Source organism: Lepeophtheirus salmonis, unplaced genomic scaffold, assembly GCF_016086655.4.
Source record: "Lepeophtheirus salmonis unplaced genomic scaffold, UVic_Lsal_1.4 unplaced_contig_14179_pilon, whole genome shotgun sequence".
Lineage (NCBI taxonomy): Eukaryota > Metazoa > Arthropoda > Copepoda > Siphonostomatoida > Caligidae > Lepeophtheirus > Lepeophtheirus salmonis.
In genome coordinates this window covers 12754-21318 of record NW_027290855.1, presented here as the reverse complement: position 1 = coordinate 21318, position 8565 = coordinate 12754, and the positions used below count along the sequence as shown (strand labels likewise).

The following is an 8565-nucleotide window of genomic DNA, read 5'->3' as shown; positions in this document are numbered from 1 at the left end:
AATTAATTATCTTGAAAACCAGAAAATTGATAATTTTAAATTAAAAAATTTTACTTAAATTTTTTTAAACGTCTCCTTGGAAGTTCATTTTCATTCTACCGATAAAGTAGCCCTCAGCTTCTCGTCGTTCAAATCTTTCTCTTATTGCTGCTCTTCCAGTTAGTTTTCTTGCTTTTGCGTTTTTTTGGACCTTTGGTGTTTGATTTCTAACTTTTCCTGCTCGTGATAAGTTTGCTTTCGTTGCCATTAAAAAATTTTTATTTTTCAAATTTATTAAAAAAAATATTTTATTTTGTAAAATATTACTCCAGGCGGGACTCGAACCCACAATCTCCTGATTAGAAGTCAGACGCGTTAGCCATTACGCTACTGGAGCTTATTTTAATTTAAAAGTATGTGATTTGTATTTCACTAATCTCATATTTATATTTTATTTAAAACTATAAAATTTATAACAAAAAATCTCAATAATCGTTTAATAATTTATAGTAAACCGTGTTTCTTAAGGAATTATAAATATATAATAATACAACATATAATAAATATATACATTTATAGTAAGAAGTAAAAATCTAATAAATATTACAACAAGACTTTAAGTTAATAATTTAATTTTAGTAAATATCTTATAATTATTTCTCACCTTATAGAAAATATCTAATGTTATATACTATTTCCTTTGAATTATATGAATGTGTATTGATTTAATTTCTATTTATATCTTTTAGAAATAGTAGGATTTACCAAATTATATATTTAGTATTTAATTTTCCGTTCCATTTTTTAGATATGTTTATTATTTTTTTAAATTATTATATAAATTAATATAGTATTCTATATTTAAATTATCATTTGTCATTTATTTACCAATAGTAGAATCCATTGAAAAATGAATTTCAGTAAAAAGTAATATTATATTATTATTAATTTTTAAAATTATTGATTTGTCCTATCATTTAATATCTACTTATTATTATTTAGTATTTCAGTATTAAATGATTAAATATTTCTGTAAATATACTTCAAATAATATTTTAAATATATTTTATGAGTTATTTTCAATATCTTACTAATTTTTATAATTTTTATCCGAAAGAATTTTTAAATCACCTTATTATATTATCAATGTTTTATAAATGTTTGTTTCTAACTATTTATTATATATACATTTTTTTTTAAACTTAACTTTAACTCATTATCACTTTCATTTTACAGGCTATTTTAAATATAATTTTCTGAATTAGTTTAATTTTTAATATTCTAAAATTTATCCCATATATTTTCAATTTGAATTATTATTATTATCAGAATTATTAATAACATATTCATCTCCAGGTTTTATATTTATTTTATTATCTGTTTTATGCTTTACATATCTGTTTAACTTACCTAATGCTTATTATTTTTACTAAAAATATTATAGAAACTATTTTTATAATAATTTTTATTACAATACAAGTTTTAAAAGTTTAATTATCATAATAATATTAAAATTTTTACCATTTCCTCATTTTTTTTTAATATTTTATCGATTTAAAAGCCTCAATTGAATGCAATTGCTTCAATTTTAGTCTTAAAATAGTTTTTGAAGTATTATTATTATAAAAATATTACTTTGATTATAACTTCAAGTTTCTTGATGATAAATATCGTTTAGTTGTTAATTTAACAATTATGTTTTTAAAATATTATATTTCTCTAAAAACTAAGATATTCTTAATAACTTTTCACAAAAATTAGATTTGATATCTTTTCTTCAATTAAAATTTTATAATTTCACAAATATTTCTTACTTTGTTAAAAATTTTTTACTTATTTGATAATTTTTAATTTGTTAATTATCTTCTAAATTTTATATTAATATTTTAAATCTTCTTAGCAGAATATTTTTCTTAAAAATTATCAGTAATTGTAATAGATATATAATTTTATTATACATACATCTACATATTAACCTAATAATAATGTTTATTATGATCTTTTTATCATTATTTTTAAGTAGCACTTTCTTTTTTCTATTTTGTTCTTTTAAAAATGTCTTAGCAAAGACTTTTTAATCTTCAAAATTCTGATATAATTATTTTTTCAATGAATGAAATTATTACTTTATCAAAAAATATGTTGTTTATAATACAATAAGCTTTTATATATAAATATATTTCCGCACAGTAAATCCTCGTCCCCTCTCAGTAAGCAGTTTAGAAGCATAAGGATTTGATGATATTCTTGTTTTTGTATTCATAAAAATTATAAAAAGTTTGTAGAAACCATGTTAAATTATTTAAAACTTTCTTTTATATTAAATAAGTTTTCTTTTAAGTCTCTCTCCTTTTTTATTATTATAATATTTAGAAAAATTAAAAAATATTTTATAATAGTAAATATGATTTTTAAGATTTTATTCAATATATGCTAATATAATTTATAAGATCTATATTAAAACATTATTGATAATATTTAAAATATGTAGATAATTATATATATATGTATAATATTAAGGAACTTAACTTTTATGGTTAAAAAGTTTTAAAATCATAGATATGAGAAATAATTTTTTTAATAAATTTGAAATTAAGTTTATGTTCTAATCTATTTATTATATGTTTATTCTAAGTTTTTATTTTATTAGATATAATTTCTGTGTTTAAATTCTATTATAAGTATATATTAAATAAAAAAATTTTATAGTAAAATGCACTTTGTTAAATTTTTTAGGATTCTTATAATTGTTATCAATATATTCTTCACATATACTGTTTTTAAAAATCCTATAAATATATAAAATCATTTAATATAAAAAAATAGTCAAAAATTATTATCATAGTAATTGAATTAAAAATTATATCAATTATAAAATTAAAAATACAACCATTTGATCAATTATATATTATTATAAAATATAACGTAGAGAAAAATTTTAAAAGAATATTTATTTATTATTAGTTAAAATAAATTTATAATTATTAAAATGCCTCCTATTAATAATAAAATAAGTATTATTAACCAAATGTAAGTCGCTAGAAACAAATTTTTAATTATCTTCCATATTTTTTTCTTTTTTAATTTCCTTTTTAGAATCATATACTTCTTCACACTCATTATCATTTTTAAAATCAAATACTTTAGCACAAACACATAATTCTTCACATTCATTACCATTTTTCAAACCAACTTTTGTACAATCACATAATTCTTAATAAGAAAATATTTCTTCACAATTATTTATATTTTTATTTTCCTTACTTTCTTCCTTACTTTCTTCTTTACTTTCTTCTTTACTTTCTTCTTTACTTTCTTCCTTACTTTCTTTTTTTTTTATTTTCCTCACTACTTTCTTCTCCTCCACTTTCTTCTCCATCCTCACTTTCTCTTCCATCCTCACTTTCTTCCCCTCCATCCTCGCTTTCTCTTCCATCCTCACTTTTTTCTTCTTTACTTTCTCTTCCACTTTCTTCTCCTTCATCTTCATTTTCTTCTTCACTTTCTTCTCCACCTTCTTCCTTACTTTCTTCTTCTCCACCTTCTTCCCTTCTTTTCTACCTTCTTTTCTACCTTCTTCCTTACTTTTTTCTTCTATACCTTCTTCTTTATTTTCTTCTTTATTTTCTCCTCCATTTCCTTCTTTATTTAATTCTTCTTTACTTTCTTCTCCATTTTCTTCTTTATTTAATTCTTCCTTACTTTTTCCTCCATTTTTTCCTCACTCTCTTTACTTATTTTTTAATTCTCAATTTTACTAGTTCTTTCAATATTATATAAATTGGAATTATTATTTGATTTTGATGATGGTTTTATAAGAATGTTATTAATAATATAATCAGTGTTAAAATTTCGCTTCTCTATATTAATACATCCATTTATTTTAAATTTTTTATCATTTATCGTCTGGCAAAAAACTTCAATATTTTTATCTGAATATTTAGCCAAAAAATCCTCTGTAAATGATAGAATAGCTTTTTTTTAAGTTATTTTTAGTTTCAATTATTAATCCTTCAATAATTTGTTCACGTTCATTTGAAGAAAACATATAAATTTTTTCTTTAGTCATATCTTCTGATAATACATCTATATATATTTCTTTTAATTCATCAGATTTATCTAAACCTATCGCACAAAATGTAACTGATTTTTCTTTATAATTAGATATAATATTTCCTGTAAATGATTCTATTATTAATTTATTATTTGTTTGATTATTATTTTCTTCTTGTGAGACAGTAAGTATTTTATTTTTATCAATTGAGCTATCCATAATATAATTAATGTTTAATATCTGTTTTTTAATATTTATAGATTCACCTATTGCTTGAAAATTGGTATGTTTTTGAGTACAATAACTAATTTCAATATTTTTTTCCAAATTCTCAGAAATAAATTTTTTGGTAAGTGCTAGAGTAACTTTTTTCTTACTAAAAAAATCACCTTTATATATTTTTTTAATTACTAAATCATCATTATTTATATTATCTTCTGAAATCTTGTAAATATATTCAGTATCTGAATTTAGTACTTTCATACATACTTTTTTAACGTATCATCACTATTTAAATTGATCTCCCCAAAAGTAACAAAATCTTCTTCATAATTCGATATAATATGTCCTATAAAATTATAATTTGCTCCTCTTATATTATTTATAAATAATATGAATATTGAAAAAATGTTGATTATCATTTTTTTTAATGTTTTTTTTTAATTTTATAAAATTATAAACACAATTACGTCATTTTAAGTAAATTTAAAAATAAAAGAATTCACATATAAGACTCAACGAAATTTTAAATAAGTCACATATTATTGGAAATTATAAAACAAAAGAACACATAAAATATGCATTTTATTAAATTTATTGTTTTTTATGTAATATTTAAAATTTTAGTTTTATTTTAAATTAAAAAATGTTTAAATAAAATTATTGATAAAGAATTTATTATTCGTAATATTTTATTTAATTGATTGAAAAATCTTAGCTAAACTATCAAAATTTATGAACATAACTCGATTTCTGGATCTAAATTGTAATTTAAATGAAAGTCATAATTTTAATATCATTTATACGCCTACTATTCTCGTTACCAAATTTCCTATAATAATCTAAAATTATATATATATATGTTTTCAATTAAAATAAAATGATGATTATGAGTATTATATAAATTTCTATGCGTATAATCTATTTTATATATGTATAATATATTTTTAATACACATTTTCATTGATGAAATTAAAAAAGACATTAAGGGTTCATACTTAAAAATTTAAACTCATATCATTTTCCGAATATCCAAATCTAAAATTATTCATTTAATGTATATTATTATTCTTCGAATATAAGTAGAATTATATACTTCATCTTCTTAAAAAATTTTTTAATTCCTTAGAATGTAGAAACAAAAAGATAGTTATATAGTGTTGTAAGTATATAAAATAATACCTATTAATACTAAAATTCACTTATAATCACAATATCCAAGTGACCTCTGTTCCTGAGATATCTTCTTCAGTAAATGTTTTCATCCATTTCTCCAAGTTTTTTAACCCCACAAATTTTAGATAATATTACTTAAAATCATTTTTAGCTTTTAATATTATATTTTTATTAGCTATAGATGAATTTCTGATATACAAACCATTATACATATCTTATAAATCTTAAAATTTTAAACATGTACAAATATATTATACATAATCCAATATCAAGGATATTTATTAATTAATTTAATAATTTTTTAAATGCCTTACAGGTATTAATAAATCAACAAGTACTCTAACTTTTTTAATATCGAATTATATAGTTATTATTAAAATTTTTCAATATCCTTCATGTAATTTTAAAAAAGTTATTGGTGCTTCCTAATCTTTTTAAATAATTTAAAACATTATTATAGTATAAATTTATTTTTATTGCCCCGTTTATGTTGCTTTATCTAATATAATCCCTAACAGAATTTTATAAAATAAAAAATTTTAATTAAGTTATACAATGAGAAAGATTCAAAAATAGCTTTAATTAGTTATTAATATTATAAATTAGAATTTATATTAATAGAAAAAAAGAATGAATTAAAATTTTGAAATTTATAAAAATATTATGAAAAATCGGCCGATAAATTTCTATAATTTTAAGCCATCAACAATGGAATAAATTATTGAGATGAAATAATAAAGAATCTAGTTTTAGATAAATAACATTACCATAAGAGGAATTTATAGTCCTTTGAATTGAATTTAGAGCCAATTATATAATAATAATAGCTGTTTAATTCATTATATAAAAGCACATTTAAATTAAATATTTTTTAAAAGTATATTTTATATATTAAAAAGATATTTTATTTATAGAAATATTAAAATTAAAAATTAATTTACCAACTCTGAAGGATGTCAAAAAAATTTAGTCTACCTTTAATAAATATAAATATATAAGATTATTAAAAAGAATCAGAATAATATTGTATAATTGTTGATGACTTATACAAAACTAACTAACTGGTAATAAATTCTTAAGATATCGATAAAATTAAACATTATTTGATTATATAATTACTACTATTATTACTAAAATAAACTTAAAATAACTTTTAATTAAAAAATTAAACAAAGTTTGGATAAAAATTCCATAAAACATATTAAAAAAATTTTATGCATAATAGAAGAGAGAACCGTTTAACACTATAAGTAATGTTCAAAATATTTTAAAATTTTTTTATGAAAATTAATTAAGAACCTATAAAGAAGTGTGATGCTTGTTAAAGAAAACCAACGAATAAAAAAAAATTAAGACAAAGGATGGTTATATATTTAAATTTCTAAAAAAAACTATTTCAATGCGAAAAAAATTCTTTTTTGAAATTTCAAACAACCCCAAAAAATATCATTATTATTATTTCATAATTCTTTAAAAAATCTACATATAAATAGATATATGAGCAATGTAACATCAAAAAAGATGCAATAATCAATTAAAAAAAACTTAGGAGTTATTTGAAAATTGTTAAACTTGATAAAATAGACTGGAAAATAAGACAATTGAAATGGATGAAACTTGAATTTATAGACGCAAGTAAAGTAAAAGAAGAGTTTAAAAGAGTATTTGAATATTTAGAGGTATATATTGAGAAGTTAGGAGTTTAAAAAATTACTAAAAATAGGAGCCTAAATGAACTAACTAAAATAGAGGAAAATATGTTGAACTAGTACTATAGTTCAAACTAATGGTAAGAGGATATATTTCAGTAAATATATTTTTAATAAACTCTATATAATAATAAATCATGATTAAAACTTTATAGATAAAGAAAACAATCTGATATATAGTCAAAACATTGATAATTTTAAAAATAGCTCAATAAATATTTTAAAAAAGTGTTCTGGAGAACAAAAAAATAAATAAAAATTTTTTTTTATAAATATACTTTTATTAAAATTGAAAGAATCTCTGTAAAATTTTTATTCATTGATTAAAATTTGAATCTATCAGATTTTATTTTAAATATTCTTATTTAAAAATGAAGATAGTGTTTTTGAAGGTATATTCGCACTTCAACGAATTTTCGTATAAAAATTTGAGTCTTATAGCAAATAAAATTATATAGAAACAAAATAATAATATAATAATAATAAGTGAAATTTTAAAGATTATAATGATTAAAAAAAAAAGAGAATTCAAGTTAAAATTTTTCATAAATTTGATATTATTGAACTTATTATCATTATATAAATATCAATATTATATGAGACTCGTATAATAAAGCTTAACTTCATTACATAAAAAATTGAATAAAAATTAAAAAAACTTAGCTAATAACAATTTAAAGAGAGTACGGTTCGATGTTGATGTTGGTTATATTATTTTATAATAATAAGATTAATTTAGAAAAAAATATATTTTAAGAAAAATAAAATTTTAATTTTTTTTTATTATTATTATGAAATATTCAAAGGATGAAAAATATATTAAACCACTTTTTGAAAAAATAGAAAAAGAATCAACAAAACGTGAAGAAAAAACAATTAAAATTCCAACTAAATCACTTCAAGAAACAAACTATACACCAGAAATTATCCAACAAAATAAAATAACAATTTTTGGATTTTCATTAAAAAATTCTAAAAAATTTTACAAGAATTCTCAAAATTTGGAAATATTTTAAATGAGGAATTTTCAAGTAATTCTGTTACAATAATATATGAGAATGAAAGTTCATATTCAAAAGCTCTAAGAATGAATAAAAAAATTATAAATGATGAAATTATAGGTGTTTATAGACATGGACTCATAAATGATGGCGATGACGAGGTAAATCAAAATTCTAAAAATTTTATTGTAAAAATGTTCAACTATTTATTTGGAAGTTTTTTTTTAATATTTTTTTAATTAAATTTATAAATTTAAAATTAATTTTTATTTCTTAAGACTTAATTTATTAATTCCATCTATCTTTTGAGCAATACATTCATTTTTTACAAAATTTTGAATTATTTTTTTTTCTTCATTCCCAACTTTAAATTTCTTTTTTACTTCATTCATCATTTCCTTAACTGTTAATTGACTTTTTCCTAAAA

General features: G+C 19.0%; 1 non-coding gene across 1 annotated transcript; it reads right to left on the bottom strand.

Moving 5' to 3' along the window:
- Positions 1 to 303: 303 nt before the first annotated feature.
- Positions 304 to 376, bottom strand: TRNAR-UCU (transfer RNA arginine (anticodon UCU)). The gene has a single exon. It is a non-coding gene; the product is annotated as a tRNA-Arg (tRNA).
- Positions 377 to 8565: the final 8189 nt, after the last annotated feature.